We start from the raw sequence: 15,009 nt of genomic DNA on the forward strand, positions 1-15,009 counted from the left end.
ACGCCTCCCCGCCCCCTCCCGTTGCTTCCCTCTTGAAGCCACAGACAAGGCGGGGGTGCCAGGCTCTGGACCGGGTTGGGGGAGGTGAAGGCACAGTCCCAACACGGACCCGCTCTCTCCCTCCATCAGGGCCCTTTGGGAGGCCGCCAGGGAGAAGGCTCCCTGATACCCCCTCGCCCAGGCTGTTCAGTAAAGAAGCAGTTGGCTCACACCCCAGGAAGCCAGCTACCGCCAGAAGCCAGCAGTGTTTCGTGAGCCTTAGAAATCTTGTTGCACCGGTCTGCTGTAAATTACTGAATCAACACTGCACATTTATAGCCACTTCTTAATAGTTTAATAACTTACTCATCCCTTATGGATCCTTTCGTATGTTTCTTTTAATTGTTAGGGAAAAGAGGCCTTTTAGAGCTCACGTCATCGGGCTCCTCCCTCGGTGATGCTTCCAGAATGCTAAAACAGAATCCCACACAACTGCTCCTAAGCGTAGAGTACCTGACACAGCAAAGCGACCTGTCCACGTGGAGTCAGGCGTTTGCCCGCACCCGGGGGCTGCAGAAACCAGCCAGCCAGTCTCAGTCCCGAGACTCCCCTCACTGGCATTTTGTGTCCTGCCCTTGGGTTCCGTGGATCGTGAGACACTACGGGGACCTCGGCATCATTAATACTGTTTCTGAGGGGGGAAAAGCCTCTCTGTGTCCACATAAGTGACCGCTCTGGCTTGGCACTGGACCTCACTCATGGTCTTCAGTGCTTGGTGACAACAGGGAGTCGAGTCCACAGCAGCCGGCCGTGTGTCCTAACATGTACTTGAGATGAGCAACCATCGTTAGGAGACGGCCGTAGGTAAGGAAGAAGTTTCCAAATGAAGACCTGGGTCCTTCGGGCATTTGAGAATCCAGCTGAAGAGGCAAAGCCTGTAAGACTGTCCGCGTTGAGGGGACGGGTGGTGACGGAGGCTGCACATTTTGATCTTCTCCAGGCTCCTGAGAAGATGGTTTGGACGCTACAGTCCCTTTTGCATGGAACTGGACTTTTGTCATGGGTGAAGTCGCATTTCATAAAAAAAGACGCCGGTTTCTTTACAAGGTTGGCTGCCTTTGAGCCGGGACCTCAGTCTGGTTACCTGTACTTTTTGACCCATTCTAGATTTTTAGGGAAATACGGGAAGAGTCCTGCTAAGAAATCCAGCCCTTGTTGGCACCTGCCAGGAATTGCCATATAGAAAGACGATGGGGTTCTTCCTGTTAAATGTCTTAATTCAGACTCTTGAGAATGGTTTGAAGAAGGATGTACCCTTCCTTCTCCTTTTTGTGCCCCTAGCACCCATGTCCTTCAAGATCCGACTGAAGGAAGCTTGACGTGAGGTGATCTGAAGAAGGGCCTCTTAGCCTCAGCCCTTTCTCACTAATTCAAGCCGTTTACTAATTCAAGAACCCCAGGTTCCCTCCCCATCACCAGCTGGTCGGTAGGTAACAAAAAATAAATCCACCTGATCTCTGATGGCTCCCTTGCAAACCTCTGAGGCCCTCCATACACAAGGAGTCGCGTGCATTTCCAAGACGTGGGCAACAAACATCCCCAATTAATCCCCTGGGGTAATTCGATCCCGCCTCTGCTGCAGCCTGGGCCAGCCGTGCTCACATGGCATTGGCCGCATTTGTTGAAGCTCTGTCTACACCAGACGCTGCAGTGCTTCGGAACAACAGATTGTCACCACCGTCCTTGACCTTCAAGGGGAACTCGTTGTGCAAAAGTCTGTGCTGCACGGATAAGTGGGAAGTTTTTGCGGGAACACAGCTGGGAAAGAATCCACACAGGCCGGCAGATCGGGGAAGGCATTGGAAAGATAACATGTTAGCTGGCCTTCGAGCAGGTGTTTCCCAGCTGACTCAGTGTTAATAGACCAGAGGGGACATTAACATTTCTTCCATGCACAACGAAATTCCTAAAAGCCCCGGGAATGTTAAGGTTCATTCTAGAATTCTGCATCTCGGCTTGGAGTGACCCTGCAACATGTTTAGACCGGTATGGTTTGAGGGTGAAAGGTGGTGTGGCTAGTAATTATGCCAGGACCGAGGCCGGGCCAGCAGCCCCAGGAATCAGGGACGCATGACCACCCCAGGGACAGCTGAGGCTGATTCTGCGTCCCCTCCACTGGTCAAGGAGGACGCAGCAGGGCTTAGCTGCTTCTTTTTCCTAGAAAATATAGGAAGACAAACATGCCGTCTGCCTTTGTATCATTTTTGAAGACTGCATTGCAGAAAATGTTTGTACGGATGTCACCGAGAGTGGTTTAAGACTCTCTCCCAGCCGTGTTACTGCACCATAAAGATGCTGTCTTTTCCTTTCTAGTCAGATCAGCACTTTTTTGAGGCAAATGCCGAGGAAAAGCACAAATTGCATCTTGAGCTTAAGAAGAGCTCCCCTTTAGGGTCCTTTGTACCTGATAGAACTTAGTTCCTTAAGACAGTGCTCCAAGCAAATGCTCCCATTCCGGCTGCCTTTGTGAAACAGGCAGCATGGATGCAAATGACTTTGATCTGGGTGCTTTGTTTACATATCTCCTTTGTTTCCTTAGGAAAAGCCTCAAAGTGAGTGGATGCCCCAGTCCCTGCCTTGCCCCCACAGGTGCCCTGCCCCTCACCTTTCCCAGTTCCTCCCGGGCAGCACCTTTCCTTGTGGTCTGTCCCTCTGGTTTCCTAGGTGACAGCTTGATCATCAGATGCCTACCTGAGGCTATGGAACAGTGCAAACACAGGGGTTTACACCCCCTCCTCCAGGACCCACAGAGTTTCTAGAAGAGAATATTCTCTCCCACTGCCCACATGAGGACTCTCATTTGTCAGGCAGTGTATTCTGGTTTTGATTAACAAAATGCAAAGCAAAATTGGGTTATCTTATCTAGAGCATGTGACCTAGAGAAACAAGGGCCCTGGGTTCACTGGCAAGTAGGTTAGGTCTGTGTTGAGTTCCAGTCCACCCTGGGGAGCCCAGGGCCCTCATGCAGTTAGGCTCCAGGAGGGCAGGCCCCATTTGTGTCCTCAGTACCCAGCCCTGTGGCTGGCACCAGTGGTTTCCCAGAAAATGCTTATTCGATGCAGGGGCCCAGGCATGTTGGTGGCATGCAGAGATCCCCGTGTGCAGACCCCCCAATGCCACTGGCATCTGCACTGTCCTAGACCTCAGCTGTGTCGGGTCGAGCTCCACAGCCAGAACCAACTCTTCAACTGAAAGGTCCACCTCTCCCAACCCTAACAAATGCCTCTTCCTGCAGGCGCAGCAGGTGTCCCAACCTTGTTTGCATCACATTTTAGCTCATTTACATTTATTGTGATTCACTGCTGTGAAGTTCAGAGGAGTGAGTTCTTACACTCTGAACTATAACCTTGCTGTTCTTACACTTTCCCTCACTCCCTCAGCCTGAGCCTCACTTTGTATGGCCGTGGCCTCGGGACAGCCTCTCCTTGGCCTCCAGGTCATTGCTGGTTCAGTCTTCTCCCCACCTGGCAACATCCGCACCGTGGTCCCCAAGCATTGCCTAAGGGTGCCGGGAGCTGTCCTCCAGGCACAAGGATGTGCTTCTCTGCTCTGACTTCTCTGCGTATGATAGCCATCACCCTGTCCTCCCTCCCCTCTCTAATGTGGCCTCGATATATCTTCAGTTTACCTACGAATCTAATAATGGTTCTCTCCTTGAGTCACTGCTCTTATGTGCAGCCTGCCTTACCACATGGAGCTCACTTGATCTTCCCCAAATTCCCCTGAGCTCCACAGGAGTTGTTAGTTCCTTATTTCGGGTGAGGAAACTGAGTCTCAAGTGTGTGCTGCCACCTGGCTGTCACAATGCCCGTTTTCTGTCTGGCGGCCCTGGTCTCCTTTTCAGCGCCACGGAACTGCCTCACCATTCTGTTATCTGCTTCACTTTTTCACACAAAGCACGTCGAATGCTTCTTTGGTGGCAAAAGCAGGTTTCTGACTGTCCCCATGGAAAGAAAGGTAGCAGATGCCTAAAGGGAGCACTTGGAAGGAGGAAGTGGTAACGAGAGCCTCAGGCATGGGGTCCAGGGCGCCATGTGTCGGACGCTTGCTTTACCCCATGCTTCTGTTCTTTCCTCCTCCACCTGAGGTCCTTATTCACCAAGTGCAGGGAGATGCTCTGGTTCCCCAGGGTCCCCAGGAGCAGCCCTGGGGGACTTTGCATCCTTGACGGAGAATCAGCCCGTGGAAGTCCTTCCTGTGGGTGAAGACAAGGATATGCTCAGTTTTCTTATGGTTGCTACGGAGACCGGCCACACTGAAACAGGAATGACCTGTGTCTGGAAAATCATGATGACCTGTTTTCCACTTCTGGGAAACCTCACAGGAGTCCCCCCTTGATGACATTCGAGGGGCCCCTGGGTCCAGCTCTCTGATGGCTTCCACCTCCACCCAGCCCCCACTGCGGAGTCCCAGACCACGGATGATCACCGAACACTCGCTAGTGGAGGAGAAGAGACAGTGACGAGCAGTGGGGGCGAGCCCGGCGTCCCTCGAGCTGCTGAACAGCAGGAAGCAGGAAGTGCGTCAGATGAAACTCCAACGCTGCCCGATTTTGAGGCGTGCTTGGTACTTTTAGACGTGTGTCTGTTGAATGAATAAACAACTGATACCAACAGACAAACCACAAATAAACCTTAGGGTCCTGACTATATTAATTTACCCAGGGAGTGAGCTGGTCGCCGGGATCAGAGCAGCAGGACTGTTCAGTGTCAGGGAGTGAAGGAAGACGTTAGTCAGTGCCCGGAGTGCTTTTCTCACCAGCGTAAGTGACTTAGACGTTAGTCCACACCACGGCCTGTCCCTGTCATGCTCGCGCGCTATTTGGATATTCCGGAGCCTCTGTTCTAAACAGGTGCGGGAGGGCGGGGCTCTTGGATTGAATGCAAGTCCTCGTAACTCACTAACTGGTTTGTAAAAGTAAGCAGAGTTAGAGGTGGGTTTCGATTTCTGGGTGCTTGACTTTGCTCCTCTATTTCTGTTAATTGCTGAAAAAGCATGAGGGTGCGGCGTGACCCGAGGAGGGTCCAGGAGCTAGTGTTTTCAGTCAGGAAGCAGCTGAATTTGCAATCCGGGGACCTTCGAAGGCAGCAGCGTGTTGTGTCCTGCCCGGCTGGCTGGGCTCCTGCTGCTGCTGTCAGCTCACCAAATCCCTCCCTGCCAGGACTTTGGAGGGTGGATTAAGGATATAATTACAGGCGAATCCAGCAACAGAGAAATCTGAAAGCTCTTGTCCATCATCCCGTGTACTTGACTTTAACCTAAGCCATGTTCAGTCCTCCCAGGCCATGTTTTGACTTTTGCTTGATGCAAAGCTCCCGTGGCCGAAAGTCTCCTGAGAGCAAGTGAAATCTGGCATCTCTCCTTTTTTATTGTCGGGTTTTCCCGAAAAAACATCTTTACGCTGGCTGGTCCCATTTCAGGCCAGCCACCTGTTCTCCTGGAGCTGGAAGTGGACCGAGACCACGTGAGATTCTTGGTGTCTGTATTTGATACAGTGTCAGTTTGTACATCATCCTAATGGGAATTCTGTTAACACTTGTCAGATTTTTTTCCTACTTACACAATCACTTTCCTACTTAAAGCTGTAACAGCTAGAGAAAATACATACTTGGAACTACGGACACCCTCTTCCCCAAATCACATAATCGTAAACGTGACCTATGACTTTGAACAGCCGACTGGACCTGATTTCAGAACACAGACAGTAAATACTTTGATTTTAGCACCGACCCACTCAGCACGAACTATTTCACCGGCATTCCCTGCAATTGAACTTCAAGAGTCTGACCCCAAAACATGGATGTGCTCAGAACCAAAGACGGAATAGCTTTTAAGTGTCAATGCTACTTAACGGAAATGAAGTACCGTTTAAAAAATTTGACGCGTAAATATGACAGTTACACAGATTGTCTGATAATTATACAAACTAAGCCGGAGAAAAGAGCATTTCCCTGTTGTAAGGAGTGAGTGGGCTGCAGAACAAGAACTTATGAACAGCAACTTCCCGGGCGGCACCGAGGAGCCTTTGCAAGTATCACCAAAATATTCCTTGATTTAGCTTCTCAAGGGGCCACCCACCCACAGCAAACATCTTCCAACAGTGTGGCTTTGGAACTTCGACCAACAGGCAAGCTTTTTTCCCAGCGTCTCCTACATTGCCATGTGGTACAACACACAGATTGTTTTTTGGTTTTTTTCTTTTTTAAACTTAGCCCTTGTCTTTAATGATGATCTACATTCTTCCTAAAAAGGTATCTTCCCTGGAACGTTTAGCAACATAAAGGAGGCAGTCTTTTTTTCCCCCCCTATGCCTTTTGAATAATACAGGATTCTGGCAGTAAGGGACCTTTTCTCTCTGTAAAAACCCTCCCTTCCTACCCCAGTGTGACCGTATGAGCTCAGAACAAGGAGTGAGAAAACAAGATGGAAACCCTGGCATTCTTCAAAGAAGCTCTAAGAAACTCTGGAATTCTGTAGTCAAGAGAGAGGGAGGGAGGAGAGAGGAAGGAAGGGAGTGAGAGAGAAAGAAAGGAAAAGAATTTTTAAGTTACAATTTAGAAGACACAATAACACCTTGTGGGCTGTCTTTATTTTGGAAATTAATTCAGGATCTGTTACCACTTAATGTAACTCTGTTGGCGGAGACATAATTCTAAGCCCAGTGTATACATTATTCCATTTAAACTGTCAACTATTCTGGGAAAGAGGTGGTGTTCCCATTACACAAGTGGACCCTGAGGCCCAGAGAGGCTACTCATCTGGTCTGAGATTTGAAGCCAGAGCCGTTTGTCTCCAAAGCCAGGGTCCTCAAACGCTCCATTGCACACTTTCCTCTGTGCTTCTGCATCTTTCCTGAACTTTCTACAGAGGCAGTGGCCGAATGAGGTGGATTTTCTAAAGCATGCAGGTGCCCAGCACCCTGCAGCCCACCCACACCCCTCCCGGAAGCGTGGTTTCCCTCATCCAATGTGGTCAACCCATTCTTGTGATGCGCGCAGACACCCCCTCTGGCCGGGACGACCCTGTGCATTAAGTCCATGAGATGTGAGCTAACAATTAGAATGCTTGCTGCATGGACCTTCTCTGTGTCCAGTGAACAGGGACAGGAGGTAAGGACAAAGAGAAGAAGAGAATTCCATCAGTCACACGATGGGAGCACTAGGCTTAGAGTAGCTTCTGGAAATATGTGTCTAGAGGGAAAATGAAGATTCCCAGGTCCTGTTGAAACAATCAGTAGCTTTCCCAATGGATCCTGAGTGTCGGTAGAACGCATCGTTCACATCTACACCACACTCATCCTGCACACTCAGGACTTGGGCTGACAGCCTTCTCTAAATAGCAGGGGTTAAAGTGCTGGCATCTGGGCCAACAGTGAGCCATGTATCTGTGGGTGGAATGTCATCTGGATAGAAGTCGTTTGAGAAGCCCTCAGAGACCTGGACCCCCACGCATCTCTAGGACGGACTCAGGAGGATCAGGCCTGGCTAAGGATTTGCCCCAAAGTCAGATGCTCAGTAGGTGTGAGCAAGGGGGTGACATGGCACCACTCCTGACCCCGAGCCTCAGTCGTCTCCTTGAAAATAAGGTGTTAGGAGACCGGTTTGAACACAGGCTCAGACATTCTCTCCCAGAAACGTACCTTTGCTCCGGCCCTTTAAAAAAGATCTACAAACTCCACATACCAAATCCGGAAGGAACTGGGTTCCAGATTATTTCTCCTTGGATTTAGAATTTTATTTAAAGCCCTTGAGTCGTGTTTTATTTCCCTTTAGACAGACTCCCTGGACAATCATCTGTTCCTTAGACGGGGGACACGCCTGTCCTGAGGTGCCCCTGCCCACCGGGGACATCCAGCCTACAGCTGTCCTCTGTGTGGAGCGCGTCAGAGCTTTGCGGCCCTACAGCCAGCAAAAGGACCAGCAGCGCCATCTTGTGGGAGTGCTGTGGGCCGCCCAACAACCTTGACTGTCAGTCTTTGAAGAATGACATTACAAAGAAATGCAGTCAAGTAAGCTGTTTCCTTCTGGTCCCCAGCCATGCTAATTATTATTTTGGTGTCTAGAAAATTAATAACCCAAATAAATTAACGCCAAGCCAGAAAGATATGTCAAGAAAAAAAATGGCTAGGAAGGGTTTGTTTCCCATTTACTGGGAAATATATATATCACCCCAGGTGGGGATATACTTTTCCATAAACTCCATGAGAACACAGGTCGTGTCCTTCCCATGACTCAGCTCACACGTCACCTTGTCGGGGTCCGCGATGACCCCCCCTCCTCTAAGAAGAGCACCCTGTTCGTCACTGTCCTAGAGCTGGTCACCATGTCTGCTTCTGCGCCTGCACCCGGGCTCTGGAGCTGGGTCACCCCCTGAGGGGAAAGCCCTGCTTTGTGGCCCCAGGGGGCTCAGTCAGTGTGGCCGAGGCTGAGGCGTGTGAGAGAAATGGCAGCGCCTGGGGCCACAGAGGAGCCCTCACAGTCATCTGCGGTCAGGTGCACTGTGTTTCCATTTGCGGGGCTGCATTTGGGTGGGTCCTGCCTCTTCCTCCCCTTTTGACCGCACACAGCACCCCGGAAAGTCTCTGTGGTCTGGGAGCAGCACGGCGCCTCTTGTGAGCAGCCCGCAGATTAAATTGGGGGGGGGGTGGCTTCTGTCGTGTGTCCTCGGGGGAGGAGGCCTCTTCTCACAGAACTGTTAGCTGCTTATTGGAAAGTGAAATCAAAACTCTGACACAGCCCTTCTGGGCCTGAGTGTTCATGTAAGCACTGCTCCCTGACTCAACAGACAACTCTGACTATTCGGGAGATTTTTAGGGAAAATCCCCTTCTGGGCGCACACTTGTTTTCTTACCAGGAAGGAGTATCACGTGATGACTCGCTCCTGGGTCCTGATGTAGCCTTTTCTGGATGGTGCTGGGTTACCACTGACCACTGCCAGCGTCCCGGCCAGTCTTCCTTCCATCCTTGTCTCCTGTTCTGGGACCAGGAGCTGTGGGTGGAGGAGAGGCTGGTGGCCTCAGTACTGAGCATTTCAGATCACTTTCTACCAAGTCTTTTCTGTCACAAAACCCGTCACGTGTCATCACGGTCCTTGGCCATGCAGCCTTCAGACAAATTACTTAACCTCTCTAATTTATCATTCCTTCATCTGTAAAATGGACATGGTAGTTCCTGCCTCACAAGTTTGAGGGGGTTAGATACAGTAATTCTATGTAAAGCACTTAACTCAGTGCCTGGCCCATGGTAAGTGGTCAATAAATAGTAGCTATTATCATCTGAGATCATTCTCATCCCTTAGAAAAATTAAGAAACAACGCGCTACAGGCTTTTATGACCCCATCTGTATACAAACATCTCCCTCTGATATTTTCAGAGTGCATTTACGTGAAGAGGAGAAAATACTTGCAGAGGATAACATAGTGGCCTTCCTTGAACCCAGACCAAAAGCACCAACATGAAAATAATTCTGTTAAATAGAACTCTCCAGCAATGCCTTTGCCGCCATTTTGACTACTTGCAGTGGGATGGGTGACTTGACTGGATTCCCAGTCCTAGTGATCACTGTGTGTGTGTGTCCCCATCCCAAAATGCTCCTACACAGCAACCAAGCTACCCTAATCTCTGCCAGCACACTTGGGGAGGCATAGACCAAACGCTCATGTAGGCATAAAACATCACCAGCCGTTCACAGAAACCTAGAACAGATGCTCCCCGGAATTAAAGGGAGGAGGAGGAAGGACTCCATGTAAGCAGCTAGGAAAGCAGGGTTGCTGCAGAGCAGTGGATTCAAATCACGCCCACCATGTTGCCTACCGATAGCAGTCCTGGGAAGCTTAGCGTTTTGGTCCTTGCCAGGGAGCCCAGAATCATTTCCCCGGGCTGCGCTGCTCTCCGTAGCTTTGAGGAAGAGGAGCATCAACGTTCCTGGACCCAGTAGGCATCCCGCAGAGGCCTGGGCTGCTGGGGTGCATCTGGAGTGTTGGTGTGGTTCAGGGCAAAGGTCAAAAGACCACACTGGAATGGAAGTTGTGGGGGAGGGCCCCAGACAGTGAAGGAATTTACAGTCCTGTCCTTTAGCCTGGGAAGGGGGTGTCCCCGAGACTTGTGGAAGCCCTCCTCAAACATCGAAGGCCTGTCCCGCAGAAGAGGCCTTGGTCGTGGGATGGAGCCCCAGATGGTGCAGAGGCCTCCCCGAGGGCCCTCAGGCTCACGTGTGCAGAGACGCGAGGGCGCGGGCCAGGGCGGCCGTCCACGGGGAGGAAAGCTGGATCAGGTCGCATTAGCCTCCTTCCCGGCCCTAATGTCCAGGGCGGCTGAGTCTCTCCTGGCAGAGTGGACAGAAAACGTCACGTCTCCCGAGGCCTGTACTGACAGTCCAGGTCGTGAGGTCTTAAGACACACAAAAAGAATGTAAAGTAATCTTGACGCTTTTTCTGTGGATCCCATGTTGGACTGTCATTTGGATGTGTTGCGTTAAGTTAAATATGTGGCCATTTATTTCAATAATTGCTGTTTTAGATTTTTAGCAGAGTTTTGAAACCATGAATGGTTTTCACAACCCTGGGGATTTTTATTTAAAGACGAGACCAGAAAACCCAGTCCTGAGGGCCATCCGCCTTCCACGGGGACACTCGTCCACCACGCATTCCTGGCATCTCATCCCCTGTCTGGGATGCCAAGGAAGCATGGAGCTTGTTCATCAAGGAAACTTCGGAAATAAATAATGAGATCTGTAGTTCAGGACAGAGGACCCTGTCGAGACTGTGATGTGGTCCTGAACAGGTGAGCCTTGGAAAACTCTGTGCATATTTGGCAGCTGCTTAGGGCAGGTGTGAGGAAGTTTTGGAGTTGTCTGCCGATAACATAAGAAGCCGTTTCTGAGGCGCTAATCCCTGCTAATTCCGCCTCGGTTGCAATTCCTTTAAGTTTAGATAAGTGTGGTTTTTTAAAAACTGGAAAAGCCCGAGGATGTGGGGAGGGCAGGAACAATATTTTTCACCCTCTCTGTTTCCTGAGAGAAAGTAATGTTCATCTTCAAAACAACATCTGTCAGAATGATTCTCATCAGATTAAATAAATCCTCAAAGCCGCGATCACAGTTTATAGAATCTTGGAAACGTACGTTATGCTGTGCATGGAGCCCTAATGGAATTTAAAATATGTGTGTTTTTGCGAACACAGCTTTGTAAGCAGACTCTTACCGGGGTTTCTCGTTGGTGAATTTTCGTTTAAGCTACCACATCTCAAGGAGCTTAGAAAGCGTTTCTACTAGACAAATGTAACGAACAATCGTTTACCAGTTTTGAGACTCTATTAATAGTAGGTGGAAAAAGACAAAGAGCTAGGGGGCCCTTTGGCCAACCCTGATGAAAATCCACAACACAGTCTGTGCCAAAAGAGGAGCCACGTGGAACTAGATGTCACCGTTAGGTAGCATGGGAGAGGTCAGCCTTCGGTCATCTTGTCACAGGCAGCTGCCGTATGTCCTTACAGGTGATTATAGCCTTTTTAGTATCAGAGAAGGGAAGAAGATTTCCGGGGGGCGTTTTGTGTCATAAAGACCTTGGACGACTGATCAATACACATGGATATGTAGTATTCTGTGCTGCCAGAAACCATATTCTTATATTGGTTTGCTAAGTCTAAAATACAGATTTGAAGGGGCACGTGCACCCCAGTATTTATAGCAGCACTATCGACAATATCCAAACTCTGGAGAGAGCCCAGTGTCCATTGACTGATGGATGATAAAGGTGTGGTGCATATATGTATACGTGGGGGAACACTACTCAGCCGTCAAAAAGAATGAAATCTTGCCATTTGCAACCACATAGATGGAACTAGAGTGTATCATGCTAAGCGAAATACATCAGAGAAAGATAAATTACCTTATGATGTCATTCATAGGTGGAATTTAAGAAATAAAACAGACGAACATATGGGAGAGGGAAGAAAAAAGAGGGAAGCCACAAGAGATTCTTAAATGCAGAGAACAAACTGAGGGTTGCTGGCCGGGGAGAGGGGAGGTGGGGGGGCATGGCCTACATGGGTGATGGACATTAAGGAGGGCACTTTCGGGGATGAGCACTGGGTGTCGTATGTAAGTGATGAATCACTGGCTTCCACTCCTGAAACCAATATTGCACTGTATGTTAACCAACTAGAATTTAAATGAAAATTTGAAAAAAAAATTAGTTGCTAAGTCCAAACAATAAGACACCACTTTTCACACATTAGGATGGCTACTATCAAAAAACCCCAGAGTAGAACAAGTATTGGTGATGTGCAGAAACTGGAACCTTGTGCATTGCTGGGGAGAACCTCAGTGGTGGAACGTCTATGGAAAACAGCTTGGCTGTTCCTCAGAGCTGAACACGAATTACCGTATGACCCAGAAGTTCTGCTTCTGAGCGTGTACATGAAAGATTTGAAAGCGGGGACTCAAACAGATCCTATTAGACCAGTGTTCATAGCATCATTAATCACAAGAGCCAAAAAGGTGGAAACAAGTCAAATGTCCATCAGCAATGAATGGAAAAACAGAACATGACCTACCCATATAATGGCATATAATTCAGCCTCAAAATGAAAGCAGTTCTGGGGCACTTGGGTGGTTCAGTCGGTGGTGAAGCGTCTGACTCTTGGTTTCGGCTCAGGTCATGATCTCACTGTTAGTGAGTTCAAGCCCTGCATCAGGCTCTGAGCTGACAGTGTGGAGCCTGCTTGAGATTCTCCCTCCCTCTCTCTCTCAAAATAAATATAAACTTTTTTTTTTAAAAAGGAAACTCTGCTATGTGCTACAGCCTGGGTGACCTTATGCTAAGTGAAATAAGCCAGGCATAAAAGGACAAATATTGTGTGATTCCACTCATATGAGGTGCCCAGAGTAGTTTGATTTCTTAGGACAGAAAGTACAACAGCAGTTGCAGGGGATGAGGAAGGGGGCTGGGAGAGGAGGCTGGGGAGGGGGCTGGAAGAGGGGGTTGGGGGAAGAGGCTGGGGAGGGGACCAGAGGTGGGGGTTGGAGAGGAGACTGGGGAGGGGGGTGGGGGAGGAGGGTGGGCAGGGGGTGGGGAGCGGGTTGAGGGTTGCTGTTTACTAGTGTCTCCTAAGGATGCGAGAGCCCTGCAAACGGGCGGTGGCAGTGGAGGTGGCTGCGTGACATCGTGAACGTATTGCCACTCAGTTGTACAGCTGTACGATTTACAGCGGCGACAACGGTAAATAAATTAGTTGCTGAGCTAGATGGGATTTTAAAGCAGACCGGGTGGGGAGAGGAGAGTGCACACCGTCTTCGGGAGCATCGTGTACCTGCCGCTGACGAGAGCCAGCCCGGGCCCGGGCCTCCCCTGCAGGCTAGGTAAGAGTGTGCACGTACAGCACATTTCTTGAATGTGTTGTTAAAACTTAAAACAGTGGCGGAAGGAATGGGGCCTGCCGTGGCCAAGACGTGGGGGTGGTGTGGCCTCAGTGGCTCCCTGGGCCACACCCCTCACCCCTGCACAGCTCTTTGGGCAACCCTGTGGGCCCGTGCCGGCCGGTACGCCCAGCAAGAAGCCGGTGATACGCGTAGGCACGATCAGTGCCGTGTACTTCCTAAGACAACACCAAAAACCAAAGGCTGGAAAGGAGGATATTTGAGTTTTGAATTTTTTAGTATTTACTTATCTTGTGATATTTCTATTAATATGGAATGTTAATGTTTACTTCTGCAATTTGGGTTGCCCACCGTTTCCGGATTCCTTTCCAAAGGGGCCATGGGGTATATGCTCCCGTCACCTGTTCCCTCTTCTCACCCCTAACCAGAAAGTGGTTCCTGAATTTCAGCAGAATGTTTCAGAAACTCTCCTCCCTCCATTGCAACCCTAAAGAGCCATTTTGTACAGAATATACATGCCATAAGACATCTGGGTGGCTCAGGACGCCTGGGTGGCTCAGTCCGTTGGGTGTCCAGCTTTGGCTCCGGTCATGATCTCACGGTCTGTGGGCTCGAGCCCCGCATCGAGCTCTGTGCAGACAGCTCGGAGCCTGGAGCCTGCTTCGGATTCTGTGTCTCCCTCTCTGTCTGCCCCTCCCCCACTCCAATCTGTCTGTCTCTCAAAAGTAAATAAATATTAAAAATTTTTTTAAAAATCTGGTGTACAGAGCCACCAGCACCCGGCTGTCTTCCCACCCATCGCCCAGACTGTTCTCAGAGCGTATTTCTTTCCTCTGAGTCCAGCTTGCTTTTCACGGACACACTTTCCCTTTATGAGCCGAATCCAGCAAGCCATTAAAGCCCAACAGCTTAAGTAAGGACTCGTCAAGGCGCAGGTGCCTCCGGAAGACGGAGGTCGGCAAGGGGAGTGCCATTTTGCACACCATCCTCAGGTTCTGTGCCCACAGCCTCTGCACACCCCCTAGGGAGTGAGCCGGGCTGGGGGCGCTCTTATTTCGGGGTCTCTGTTAGTCCCCAGAGTCGCTCTGGACGCTCTACTGTCGTGAGGGGAGGTCTCTTTGAGAGACTCACCTGGAGGGGAGCCTGTGAGAGTCAAGATTCCAGGCACGGCCGCTCCCTCCCTCCACGTGCATTTTCTGATGCTGGGGCTGGACCAGGGCCATTAGTGACCTCTTAGGATCATTGACACACATGTCCCGAGATGTTCTCAAGGCAAGGACTGGAACCCACCCTCGTGTTTAACGTGGGAGACACACAGGGACCGACTTGCATGGAAATACCCAGACTTTGAAGGGCACTTCGGAGGAGGGTCAGGGGGCCATTGGGTGGAAGCGTGGGACCCCGTGATGGGGCTCCTAGGGTCTGGAGACCCTTCCTCCACGCACACAGGGGAGCAGGCGCCGATGATCAGATCCCAGGAGCCACGGGCAGGGACTGCCGTCCGGAGGGGGCCGGGCATTCCAGGGGTTCAGGACGTGGGACCCACTGCAGGCTGGCACTCTGCCTGCGACAGGCCACCTCCTTTCTCCAGAA

This window comes from Acinonyx jubatus, chromosome A1 (genome assembly GCF_027475565.1).
Source record: "Acinonyx jubatus isolate Ajub_Pintada_27869175 chromosome A1, VMU_Ajub_asm_v1.0, whole genome shotgun sequence".
Classification (NCBI taxonomy): Eukaryota; Metazoa; Chordata; class Mammalia; order Carnivora; family Felidae; genus Acinonyx; species Acinonyx jubatus.